This window comes from Amblyomma americanum, chromosome 1, assembly GCF_052857255.1.
Source record: "Amblyomma americanum isolate KBUSLIRL-KWMA chromosome 1, ASM5285725v1, whole genome shotgun sequence".
NCBI classification, from domain to species: domain Eukaryota; kingdom Metazoa; phylum Arthropoda; class Arachnida; order Ixodida; family Ixodidae; genus Amblyomma; species Amblyomma americanum.
Window position 1 is genome coordinate 376,848,383 of NC_135497.1, and position 12,797 is coordinate 376,861,179.

Sequence of the window (12,797 nt, forward strand, 5' to 3'; positions counted from 1 at the left end):
TGCCTAATAGGCAATATGAGTTTAAAAAAAAGATGAAACATGATGGATTGTAAAATAAAAATAGAGAGGATTTAACAAAAGAAAAGGAACAGAAGAATGCGTTGTACTTCAGAATACCCTATTGTATCTGGCTCATAGTTTTGCATTCAGTAGCGAAGGTTACGTTACCGAGTGCTGGCTGCCAAGATTGGGGGAGTTCGGCTTGGTCAGTGATCTGGTTCATCTTCTTTACGAGTTTTTCAAGGGCTTGGTACGTACCCTGGTGTTGGAATATTTCAAACACTAGGTGTTTGTATGTTGTGGTCTTTGGACATTTCCATGTCAGGAGTAGTCTTTCCTTTCTTCTATAACTCTATAATTTAGTCACAGATGTTTTGTGCAGGTTTTCCGCATTTGCAAAAGTTGCGGTAAGTTTTGTTGGATCTTAAGATGTAGTACGGAAATATACGGTATACAGTGATTGTCTCGCTTGTGTATTGTTTTGTAGGGTAGTGCGGCGGTATGAGGGCAATATTTCTTATCCACTGATATGTGGTTGTTCCCTCTCCATGTGTAGGTAAATAGTCGACCAATGTTTGTGCATCTTCTTATGTAATTGTTATTCAATGAACAGTTTCGTTGCTGGTGTATATGTTGAGTGGCGTGCCTTAATTTGTGGTTTCTTAACCGGCCATCGTGCCACCGTTGCACGTCCTGTTCGTCATCGGCCTGTTGGAAAGCAGTGGACTACACAACCACCAGTTTAAAAATTTAACTTTACCTCTTGTCAAAATTTTGTTTTCACCGTAAATGGTCGGCAAGGAATGGCGCCCCCCCCCCCCCCTTTATGCAAGCTTTTATCAAACTATAAATCGCCCGTTTAGGACTTCTATCATACATTTATTACTGAGTAATGTAGACATATATACCATGAGAAAAGAAAACTTGCGTCAAGCTCCTCTAAGTGGGGTGATGACGATTGCGGGCGGCCGTGTTTTAGGGTTAGAGTGGGTTTAACATGGATCCTTCCTCCATGGCGTCGGCGAGAGCAGGAAATTGGGAGCGAGAAAGAACAGTAAAATAATAAAACGAGGATGAGTGTGAGGATATTAGGGGAAGGCGAGCGATGAAAATGCAAGACTCAGGGTACTTTTCCTCCTTTGGCCGCAGCCACCCCGGACACTAAACTTAAACGGGTTGAGCGGAGTGTGTATCCATTCTGTTTACTCGTGGCTCATGGTATGACGAGAAAAAAAAGCGGCGGCCTCGTGGAGGTGCCGGGGATCGAACCCGGGGCCTTTCACATGCAAAGCGAACGCTCTACCACTGAGCTACACCCCCGCTCTGCTTCCATCGGCGATTAAGTGTACAACTTCGCAGGTACCGCAGTAGGCCGTTCGTTTGCAAGCATTACGTCTACTGTGCAACACCAGATCGGAAGCTGGAAAGTCGGACAGGAGCCCCGGCCCGCCTCTCTCTCTCTATCTATCTCTCTACCTGCCTCGCACGAGCACACATACGAGATTATAATGCCCACGAAACTTAGACAATAAAATAGCAGCTGTTAGCCCAATGTGGACTGACGCTGTCAAGTTAAAGCCCTTCGAGGGTTAAACACACAAGCACACACGCAGTTTATGATAGATATGCACGCACTAGAAGAAACAAAACGATTATTAATTAGTTACAGCTGAAGTGTACACGAAAAGTAAAGACTACCGTAGAAAATCAACGGGGAACGCTTTGACGATTGCAAAAACGTGAACAGAAACAAAAGTACGCGTGTGCCCTCAGTATACGCTACTGACAGCCCGACTCGGGCTGACGCTGTCAACCGAATCATCTCTATTAAAGGGGTTGTGAAAAGAAAATGAAGCCGCCCGGTTGTAATTTTCTTTGATTCAATAAATATTAGACATGCCGTTTCCGAAATATTTCAGCGCAATATTGAGTCTGAATTTAATAAAGCCCGTTGAAAATCGTTGCCTTTTTGCGGTCGTAAAACGACCATGCAACGCCGTCGGGTGACATAAACACTACCCAACTACGTCACCTTAACACGCTTAGAAACTTAGATATATCTTTCAGTTTCGTAATCGATCCATATGAAAGTTAGAAAGCAAAAAAAGTGTGGCATATATTTGTACACGGAATTTTACTCGGCAAAGGACAGCACGTTATCCTAGATCGATCATTGAGCTGGGACCAGTTTCGGTTTTGGTTACGCTCTCCGGCCTCCCTGGGGTCTTTCGTTTACATGAACTCGATAGCGGGGGATTTATTCAGGGCATAGAGTTGAGCAAGGCCGGCCAAACTTACTGCTCTCCGTTTACATGCGCTCGATACGAGTGGGTCAACTCTCGTGGCGCGCCCTGCGAGGTGCGACTACACGAGTTGTCCATCGGCGCCCGCTTCTGTTCTCACCTGCAAAAAAATGTTTTCGGAAACCTAAGCGGGAATGATTATGTGTATTGTCGGAGGGGGCTGCTTGTCAACGCACCCTTTGGGCGGAGTGGAAGGGTCGAGTCCAGTCCGACACGACTCGCGGCGTTTGCACGAACCAAATAACCAGTTTGTGACCAGACAGCTCAATCCGACCCAGACCTTCGGCTGCTCGCTACAGTAGCTCGCTTCTCTTTGTGTCGTGGCAGCTCTAGGCTGTGGCTTTCGAGCGTATTATCAGCGTTTCAGTGCACGCCATGCCAACTGTGTGCCTTGTGAAACAGTGCCGCACGACTTACCAGAATGGAAGCAATGTCAGATTTCACAAGTTGACCGGAGACCCGCAGCGAAGAGCCGTGTGGCTTCGAGCAATTAACCTCTATATGGGCAGTCAGGCCGGGTTCGTGTGCTCCGAGTACTTTCTACCAGGCGACTACGAAACAAACCTGGATGTCCTTCGAAGCCTCGGTACGGATTTGAAGAACGCTCGCCTCAAACGAGACGCCGTACGGACGGAAAACCTCTCGCCCTGCGCACCGCTAAAAAAGCGGAGAAGGTCCGAGATAAGTTCGCGAGATGGAAAGGGTCAACTTTATTACAATTTATTGTCCTTTCTTTCGGTTGCTAACAGCTTTTCTTTTTTTATGAACTACCCGAACCGCAGGATGTGGAAGTAGTTTTGACAGTAGAAGAGGCGCAAACTTCGCCTCAAATGGTTGGCAGCTGCACACAGACCCCAAGAAATACCTTCACTGTTGCCTGCCAGACTGACGACCGTGATGTGCGAACACGATTTAAGATTTTCCTTGCAGCAGTGGCGCGTTGGTGTTCTACCCACATTCCACAAGAATAAATTGTGTCGCAATAATTTTGTCGTGGTTCAGGAAGAGGGAAGGAGCACTGGTAGATGCATTCATTATTCACTGGTACCACTGAATGCTTGACAAATTCTGAAGGAGGCATTCGTTTTGTGTCAGTTCCAATCTGGGGAAGTGCTGGGATAAAGTATAAAATCATTTTTTGGGCCTCCGAAGGAGGCCATCATGTATTTCACATGCAGGTAGTGATAGTATAGCCGATATCAAGTTTGGCTGTCACATGCCTATTAGTTGATAATGAGGCGTCCATAAATATGCGATATTAGCGTTGTATAAACAAAGAGCTCTTGGCATTGCATGAGCTTCATTTTCTTCATTAACTTTCAGATACACAGGTGAACCTCCACATTTCCCTGAGAAAGGATATGCACGTGCAGACAGATGCTGGGCAGATCACCAGCGCGCACTGTGAAGCTTGCACCAATACAAGCGCTGCTCCAACCTCCACAGCCCCACCTGTTTCTTCTCCTCTAGCACCCTCTCCCTCCCAGACAGTCCCCTCAATACCAATTGATGGTCGAGCACCGTCTCCCATCTCATTCGCTCCACGACAGTCATCCAGTCCGATAGAATCCGACGCCTCAGACTGGGAAGAGGAGGAGAATAACACTCTGCAGAGCTGGGAGTTTTTTCGATCACTAACGAGACCTTCCTGGGGTAATAAATACGACTTAATACGCTCCCCTTTAGCATGTGCACTGAATGCCGCTTCATTGTGATGGCGTGACTAAAAATCAGATCAGTGATTTAGTAGATAGAAGAGCACACGAGGATGTCCTCCCCTTTCCTGGGCAGGGGCAGGTATGAGTATCGTACTGTCTGTGCTCGCATAATTGCATTGTGGTGGTGCACATGTCCTCTCTCCAGCTGGCCAACTTCGCACCCTATGAATATTCATAAAGCAGCTCTTGATCCACTGAAATTCTCTCGTAGTATTCAATGGCACAAGCAGCTGCTCATGCAGCATCAATGAGACAAAAAATCTTGCCAGCTTTGCAAACCTGTCATAACATTACTTACAAGGAAAAAAATGCACAGCATGCAAAAATGTGCACTACGACACAGAAGACGCAGTATTGGTGTGGGCAACCATTACATTTACTGCTCTTTATTGCTGTGAAATTCTAGCTTCCAGTTATCTCGGCAGCATCACATGACAATTTAACCATTGCAACTCACTTTACATTGTTTCAGAGTTGACTCCAGCACTGAGGAAGTCCTTCCACAGGATGACAAAAAAATTTATCATATTTTAAAGTTGGCTGAAGGAACTATTTCAAGCGTGCCGCGAATGCTTTGCCGTTTGCAAAGTGTGAGCCGTGTGTCTGGGACTTGGCTGCAAATACAGACACTGTGTGCAAACCACCACTCCCTCACATGGTCAAGCCAACCCATGATCAACGGCAAGGCGGCAGGCAACGTGTTGATGTCAGCAGCTATGTTGTTCGCTGGCACCAGTCCCACCTCAATGCTCCGGATGTTCAACTATGTGAACGTGCAGGTGTTCACGCCACGAACATTTTACAACTACCAGCGAGGCTACCTGCTACTGCGATCAACAAGGTAGGAGAAAGGGTGTGCATTGCAAAATGAAGAATTGCTGAACCAATATTTCACAATTAGTTACTTCAGTTCAAGCAGTAAGCCATCCAGTATGTCATCATTTTGAGTGAAAGCACTGAGAAACTTGATCACTCCTCGTTGCTTTTAATAAAATCGAACAACCTCTCATGAGCTAATACCCTCTTGGGTGAAGACCCTGGGTCTGCCCATGCGCCTGTCAGTATCAAAACCCCTCTCGTTTTAAAGGACACAAGGTTCTATCTATATGTGGTGATGTAATATCTGGTCTGTGAGGCATGTGTTCTGGAGGGTCCACATACTATCGCGATCAAAAATGTACGGGACTCGAGTATGTGGAAAAAAAGACTTTGCAGCTCTGTCGCGTAATTCGGTCGCCTGCAGTGTGTCACGGTATGTGGGGGCAAGTATGCTCTATACCCTGGCAGCAATACCACGCAGCTGCCTCACGAGACAGAGCTGCAATTAACTTGTTTTCGAGAACGCGTGTCCCATAATATTTTGATCGCGAATTTACGTATAAGGTCCATGAAATGATTTTCTGACAGAGGGACCTCAAAGCAGCTTGATTTTCCAAAAGACGCAGCAACAGCTATTCATTTTCGATCCACTGCACTCACTTTTGAAGAAAAAAAAACGGGTATAAAATTCCAGACGCCTTTTCTCCTCAACTGTCCAGTGAATGTTGCGGCCCAAGCCGTCATTACAGTGATAAGTCCTGAAGTCGACAGTGCACATGCGGAACGTAGGTAGCACCAGATGAGCCCCATAATCAAAATAAAAGAGCAACTCTGTTAGCAACATCTGCTGCAAAGCAAGTGAAGCAAATAAAGTTGTTTTGCGTACAGTACTGTCTAGACATTTTTATATGTCCCATTTTATTCAACTCTGTATAACACATCAATTGCTTCTGGTTACGAATTGCATTCTTTCTTCACCCTCATATCTTAAATAAGGAGGAGTTCTGAAAAGAGGTTCTCGAAATTGTTTCATGGTACCTGCCAAGGACAGAAGCAAAGAGGCAGTGTAATAGTGTTCTGCGTTTGATATGATGTTTAATAACTGCACCTTTTGTCGCACCAGATCTGGCAACAACAACAGGAGGAGTTGTTTCGCCAGTTGGAAGGTTGTAATGTGGACGTGGCTGGCGATGGACGCTGCGATTTTCCTGGATTCAGTGCAAAATTTTTAACCTACTCTCTGCACGTTGTCCAGCTCAACAAAATTCTTCACTTCGAGCAAGAGCAAGTCGGGGAGGTAGGTCACGGCTTTTTAACAAAGTGGCTTTATCACGTAACTTAACTTTTTTTCCCGACAAAAGTGTGCAGATGTAAAATCAAGCACCTCATGGAGAAGTTCGCATTTGTGAAGAGCCTCAACATGGTGAAGGAGCGGGGGCTCAACGTGATGTCAGTGACAACTGACCGGCACGGACAAGTCACCAAGTACATGCGGAAGCAGGAGCCCACCATCGGGCACTACTTTGATCGTTTGCATATCTCGAAAAGTAGCACCGAATGAACATATCTTACACTTATTGCCACGCTTCGCAGATAAGAGTGCTTCCTGCGTGATGTTTTGCAGAATGCGGCGAAATTTTAGACAAAATTTTATTGTTCCAAGCAGACTTTACTGCAAGAAAAGCGGGGCAGACAGCAAAATTGTAGTACATATAGTAAAACAGTGGGAGAGGTTCTTGAATTTGAAGGGGAAAAAGATGGGGGAAAGTTTCATCTGTTTGCTGTCTTTTTTGGCTGTTTTTTATGTGAATGACTATGAGGGAAAGGCCAGCCATGCATGCACAGGTTGCGGATAAGCACTGTGGTGTGAAACCAGATTCCTTGAGGTCTGGAGGCGAGAGGAGAGAAGGCGGGTGTTTTAGGATGGAAGCTCAAGAGCCAGATTACCACATAATGAATGAAGGATTAATATTCGTTAATTATTACACCTCCATTCCAGACATCAAGAAGAAGCTGCCTGTCCATGCAAAACGAGCTGGATGCAGTGTACTGGAGATATGGATTCAGCCAGCCAGTAATCACTTATATTGGTGTGCAGCCTTCAGCGATGGCAATGCAGAGCTACTGACAGTCATGTGGAAAAGCATGGAGCGGCACGTTGCAAATATGCACACGGGACATCCAGGGCTCTACACGCATTGTGCATATGATGACCTTGGAGAGTGGGAATGGCTTGTTTCTGGTGAGTAATGTAACTATTTGAAAGCAAGATAAGCTTTTTGCAGAGCCCTGAATTTGTTTCGTAAATGTTTATTTGCTTTCCACATTAAAATCATGTTCTTGTGATGTAGCATGGCTTGCGACATGCTTCGTGAAATAGCCAAGTTGCTGGCATCCAGCTAGTTTTGAACCTTTCCCGAAGAACTGTTTTTTTGTTGTCCGTGAATATAAAAGTTGTTTATTCATAGTTTATAGTTTTGGAAGTTATTCCCGCCTAAAAATTGGAGAAGGCTTTTTTCGGAGAAGGCTTTTCTTGAAAATTGATTTGTCAATGCAGGGACAACCGCACACAACAAGTTTGTAGAGGTTGTGAACTCACCTCGTCTCCTGAAAGACATTAGGCAACTGGCTCCTTGCACACACACCTTCAGCTTGGAGGCTTTCCACAGTGTACTGACAGGCTTTGAACCAGTCTGTATGCATCTCACCTGAAGGCATGCGTGCAAGTTAAGTAGTCAGTGATATTGTGCGAAAATGTACACCTGATGACCCGCTCGAATTATTTGTCTGGTTTTCCAGAACACAACTGGCAATACTCTATTTCAATGAGAATGCCAGCAAAGGACAGGCCACCACAGCTGAAGGACTGTCCCGATGGAAAATAAAGCACCCGAAAGCAAGGAAGGGTACAGCCGTTGCTTGTCCCGTGAAAGCGGAGCCTACATATGGTAAGCTGTTTACTTAGCATTACAAAAACAATTTTTTGTAAACTCTTTAAGGTCCAAAACCAGAAAGGGATACGGAACAAAACTTGGGCTAAGAAAACAAAAATAGAAATAACTGAAGTGTAACTTCTAATATCGGCAACAAATTCTTTTGTTTAATTTTTCAGTCTATATGCTCCAAACCATTGTAAAGCCATATTATCAAGCATAGCGTGCCTCAGGATATCCATCATATATGGGCATGACCGCTCTAAGCCACCTGGTCGTGTCAGCGCAATACAATATCGTGGGTTGACGCAGCCTGGGACCAGACAACCCCCAATGACACAAAACTTGAAAATGGCCATTGGCCATGCTGCTATATGGAGTACCTAACAGGCCTCGCTTTGCGTATATACATTAAAATTTTACTTCAATCTTTCTTACGTGTACCAGCATCTAACTCTCAATTTTATATTTAGAATATAGGCTTAGCCAGCATTTTAGTGGCATATTCAACCCAGCAATCAAAATACAACCTTTATCCGTAAAGTTGAGAGACTGATTTATTTTCTTCCCTTGAAATGATTCCCGAAAGGAAATGTTGGTGTGCAGGCACCATCTTTTCGGGCAAACCTGAGCAATTTACATGTAGAAAAATATGTTGTCACTGGTCGTCTGTCCATTCTACTGTGAGTGAATGTGAAGAGATGGACGCCCACCTCGAACATAAAACAAAATTCTGAGTGAAGCTTGGCAAGACAGCCACACAGACGTATGAGCTCTTTCGTGACGCTCACAGCAACTAGACATTTTAGCGGGCGGAAGTTTTAGGGTGACACAAGAGTTTTGTTTCGGGGAGAACGTCGGTGGAAGATGACACAAGGCAGTGGCACCCTGCAACTTCACGGACTGAAAACAACGTAGCTTGGATCAGGGATATTGTACAGCAAGACCGCACCATTACAGTACGCATGCTTTCAGATGCTCTCGACATTAGTAAGACAACATGCCACCAAATCTTGCGTGAGAACTCAGGGAAATGAATGCTGAATGCCAGACTTGTGCCGCACTCCCTCACAAAGGATCAGAAGGACACGTGGGCTTCAGTGAACGCTGATTAGCTCTCCGAGGCGGAGAAGGATGCTGCATTAGTCGACAGCATCATCGCTGAAGACGGAACATGGTGTTTTCAATACGATCCTCAAACAAAGAGGCAGGGTGCATATTGGCGGTTCACAAGCTCTCCGGCGTCGAGAAAACTGCGGCGACAGAAGACCAAAACAGACGATGCAGTTCGTCCCACAAGGGAAGACGGTGAATCGGCAGTTTTATATCCGCGTGCTCCAACACAGGCGGGATGCACTGCGACGCCGTCGCGCTGACTTATGGGCATCTGGACAATGGAGCCTTCTCCACGATGACGCAAGGCCGCACACTGCTCTCAGCGTGATAAAATTTCTTGCCAAGCACGACCTTACGGTACTTCCCCATCCGCAATACTCGCCTGACCTGTCCCCATGCGATTTTTTCTTGTTTCCTCGTGTGAGGAGAGCCGTAAAAGGTCGCTGGATGGGGAGCGTGGAGACAATTCAAGACGCCACGACAAAGGAGCTGACAGCCCTGCCAAAAGAGGCGTTTTCCAACTGTTTCCAAGACCTCAAGAAGCGTTGGAAACTGTGTATAGACTGCAAGGGAGACTACTTTGAAGGGGTGCTGCACAAATGATTTCAATGTTAAACACATTTTTTTAATGGACAAGGTCCAGGATCATTACGGACAAAGGTTGTATTCAATTTCAGCCACCAAGTTATATTGCAGGTGTTTCCATGAAAACCTAAAATATGGGTATGTACGGGCATGAACAAAGGAGTATTTTCCATACCCTCTTTAGTACGCTCTTTTTGTATGACTGATTAATGTCAGGAATGTTGGCATTAATAAGATATTATTATATGCACGCACGTTGTTTTCCAGATTATGTTTTCCAGCTTCTGAAGGAGACAGTCCATTGCTGTGAACAGTGGTCATCTTTCAGGGTAGCTTTTGCGAAAAACCTATCAACTGCCCCACCCCCATGAGTCACAATTTCCCGAGGCCCTCCAAGAATGAACTCGTGGCAGCAAGAAGGTCTAGGTTTTCCAGCAGCATGGGGAGCACCACTGTCTAGTACATGTGCGTATTCTCTAAAATTGCCAAATCGGTGTTGAAGGATAGGCTCACTACTTTCAAAATAATTTATGATATATGGATCACATGTTCATCCCCTACCATGAATTTATGCAGGGTGTGTTGCTGGGCTAGTTGTTTTTGATCAGACATCGTGGATTCGCAACGCTTGGATATGAGGACAAAGAGCAGACATGCAAAACTGCGCAGCTGTTTGTGTGTCCTCTCTTTGTCCTCAACTGCAAGTGCTGTGATTCCATGACGTCTGCCATTAAGCATGGCAGAGGTTGAAGTGTCAGTTGTCACACACTGGGACAAAAAAAAAAGAAATACTCTCCATCTCTCAAAATCATAGGTTGGGATAGAGTGCGAAAATGCAATCAATCTGTCCCTACCTATGGCTTGTATGCAACATCAGCACATTGAAAATAATAACATGATAACAAAGTGGATGCAGATGAAACTTTATAAAAATATTCTTCAGAAATGGACGGATACAAATACAGAATTTTTAAAAGCAACCCTTTCACAAAAATAATGAACACCTAGGGGGTGGTAGTTCTTTCAAACGCCCACATCTGCAGTGAAACTTTTCACACTTTGAAGTCGCTTGTCCCAAAGGTGCATTCCCGTCTTCAGCACTTGTTAAATTGCATAATACAGCGATGTGCGGTTAATATGGACACTTTTGTTCCCAGAAAAATTATTTATAATGTGAGCGGTCAAAAGTAACGAATGAAGGTGAAAACTCTGCTACTGAGCCGGGGTACCCGTGTTCGAACCTGACCGGGGCGGCTGCGTTTCGATGGAAGCTAAACGCAAAGTAGAACTTTCTGACGGGCTAGTTGGTACATGAAGTACTTTGATTTGGGCTAGTTGGTTCATATCTTGAAAGAAGTTAGGAAGCTGGAAGTTAGAAGTTAGAAGTTCGTGCCTCTTTGTCTTTGTCGTTTTAGCGCCGTCCTAACTTCTTTCAAGATAGTTGGTACATCTCCATTAAATAGCGTGCGCTAACAGGACGCACACAGGAAACTTGGAAACAGGAAAATTTACGCATGAAAGAGCACACAGCAATTGTCTTCAATTTCTTGATCTGCAACTTTCCTTCGCCTACAAGCACGTATGTTGGATGTATCAACCACGATCAAAAAAGTCACTTTTGGATTATGATAGTTCCCATTCCAAGCTTGTTAAGCGTGGCATATTGTCCCTCTGCTTAAAATCAGCCCTAGACAAGTCTTGCCCGCATAAGATAGGTGAAAGTTTCCAGTGCCAGATTGGAAGAATTCTGCCAGCAGGCTATCCAGCGCACTTGATTACCAGCGTGTCTGAAGGCCTTCTTCAAAAACCGAAGAATCCAGGTGACAAATGAGTTTCAAAAGAAACCTTTGCAGATCATACCCTACCTACATGGTTTTTCGCACAATTTGAAAAAAGTCGCTTCCAGACAAGGGGTGCCGCTGGCTTTTTCAGCTCCCTGCAAGCTGGCAAAACTTTGCCCTGTGGTTTCCAGTAAGCGAGTTAAGAAGTCCTGTCTCATCAAACATCAAAAAAAGTTCACAGAGTGTACTGCCAATGTGGTGTACAGACCCCTTTGACGTGCGGCAGAGTTTACGTGGGACAAACAGGAAAATGTTTTAATTAGCGCGCCCGAAAGCACAATGTGACCTTGAATAGCAAGACAGGAGGTAACCTTCCTATACACTGCAGCCAATGTAAAGATTGCCGTCCCAAATTCCACGAAACAAGGTTCCTAGCCAAGGCACCGGACAAGACTGAAAGAGAAGTCATTGAGGCCTTTTACATTGACCAAAGAAAAGACAAGTCCGTTAGCACGCCTTCTATTCTTCTTTCTAGAAAGGAACTATCCTTTTTAGATGGTTACATCTAGGTTCTTTTCTTATGTTTTTTTAGCAGTATTCTCTTACTCTGCATTCCCCTATGTTGTTCCGTTTTTACTGTTTTTTATGCGCCTTTTACACGCCGCTTTATGTGCCTTTTTAAGTTTCTTCTTTTACATATGCCTTGTGTTGTTCGTTACGTTTTCTCTGCTCATGTTTTTGCAGTTTATATAAACCGTTATGTGCTCATGTTTTTGCAGTTCATATCAACCGTTATCACTCTTTAGTCATCTGTTGTTGCATTCAGCTTTTAGGTCTGCATGGTGAGCTTTGTTACGGCACGTGTTTTTGTTTTTTGTTTGGCGGTGTTTGAAGTTGTTTGCCTCTGTCATTCATTTCGCACACCCTCACCTCAGCAGATATAAAAGAGCGTCTGGCATCCTTTCCTGTCATTAAAGTTGGAAATGCGCTTCTTTCCTCTGTCTCTAAGTTTCCTGTGTACGTCCTGTTAGCGCGCGCTGTTTAATCTAAACGCAAAAGGCGCCCGTGGGCAGTGCGTTGTCAGTGCACGTTAAAGATCCCCAGGTCGTCCAAATTATTCTGGAGCCCGCCACTACGTTACCTTTTTATGTCCTTCTTCTCTCAGTCCCTCCTTTAACCCTTCCCTTACTGCGTGGTTCACGTGCCCTCCGAGACGTGAGACAGAGGCTGTGCCATTTCTTTTCCCCAACCAATTTTTAACTGCACATTATAGCCAATGAGCGCGGTCCTTGAGGACCAAAGCAATGCCTACAAAATGAAACAAAATGCATCTATTTTTGCTTTTGGTTCCCAAATACGCTGTCCAAAGTCCAGGCAGAGTTTCTGTATTACCAAGGCAGAATGGAATGGGAAGAGATCAGTCCTTGAAAATTGTACTTATAGCAGGGTGTCCATGTTAACAGGGCATGACTGCAACTTCGCAAGCATTGCTGAACAAACTTCAACAACTCTTGTGCATACTGGAAACCTCTCTCTTATATG

At 44.9% G+C, this 12,797-nt stretch overlaps 1 non-coding gene across 1 annotated transcript; it reads right to left on the bottom strand.

Annotated features, from left to right (window-relative positions):
- Window positions 1-1,248: 1,248 nt before the first annotated feature.
- On the bottom strand, window positions 1,249-1,320 carry TRNAA-UGC (transfer RNA alanine (anticodon UGC)). The gene has a single exon. It is a non-coding gene; the product is annotated as a tRNA-Ala (tRNA).
- Between the last annotated feature and the right edge of the window lie 11,477 nt (window positions 1,321-12,797).